Genomic DNA, 1,264 nt, shown 5'->3' with positions numbered 1-1,264 from the left:
GTTATAGTAGTATTTAATTTCATTAAATCAAGAAAATACAGATACCGGATTCAGTTGTTAGAAAATTTCTAAAAATCTTGGGTTGAGCGTGGTGGCTCACACCTATAATCCCAGTAGTTTGGGAGGCCAAGGCAGTTAGATTGCTTGACTTCAGGAATTTGAGACCAGCCTGGGCAACCTGGTGAAACCCTGTCTCTACCAAAGCCACAAAAAATTAGCTGGGCGGTGAGGTGGGGGCATGGTGCTGTGTGCCTGTGGTTACAGCTACTTGGGAGGTCGAGGTGGAAGGATCACTTGAGCCCAGGAGGTGGCAGTTGCAGTGAGCCAAAATCACACTACCGCACTCCACCATGGGCAACAGAGCCAGACCTCATCTCAAAAAAGAAAAAAAGAGAAAGAGAGAGAAAAAAAAACAACTCTTAAGAATCTCTGAAAAACTCCAGCATGTGAATGTACTCTTCAACTTCAAATTTGATGAAATCTTAATACAGATCCAATAATTCTGATGAGAGTTTAGAATCTAAATCAAAATATGCTTTATGTATAAAATACATGCAAGATTTCAAAGACCTAGTACAAAAAGAGTAAGTATAAACTATCATTAATAAATTTGTATAGTGATGACATTTTAAATGACAAAAGTTCAGATGTATTGTGTTGAATAAAATACATTATTACATTTATTCCACTTGTTTCTTGTGACTATTAAAGAATTTTAAAATTGCATTTGCAGATCACACAATATTTCTGTTGGTTGTTTCAGCCAATCTATATGCCACCTCTCAATCTGTATTTCACCTGCCACCAGCAAGTGAAGGGCTCTGTTGGCTTGTCAGTTCCTCCTCCATGACCTCTGCCTGTGGAATAGAGCCCAGTGTTCCCTGCAGCCTAACTTCTCTCCCCTGCCCTGGGCACTGCAGCTGGAAGTTGGCGAATCACAACTCAAAGCCTCCTAGTGGAAACACCCTCTCCCAACACCACCCCAATGGGGCACTCTACGTAGGGGACTGCTTTTCTGTCCCCTTCTCTGTGTCCAAGTCCTTTCCTATTACCCCTTAAGGCAAAATAAAACAAAAACATAAATCTGACCAAACTGTACATGTCATTTAAAAACTAGCTTGGCCAGGCATGGTGGCTCACTCCTGGCACTTTGGGAGGCCAAGGCGGGTGGATCAAGAGGTCAAGAAATCGAGACCATCCTGGCCAACATGGTGAAACTCCATCTCTACCAAAAATACAAAAATTAGCTGGGCATTGTGGCACA

Source organism: Sapajus apella, unplaced genomic scaffold (assembly GCF_009761245.1).
Source record: "Sapajus apella isolate SASKATOON/1434 unplaced genomic scaffold, GSC_monkey_1.0 scaffold54, whole genome shotgun sequence".
Classification (NCBI taxonomy): domain Eukaryota; kingdom Metazoa; phylum Chordata; class Mammalia; order Primates; family Cebidae; genus Sapajus; species Sapajus apella.
Note: the sequence above shows the minus strand (reverse complement) of the source record.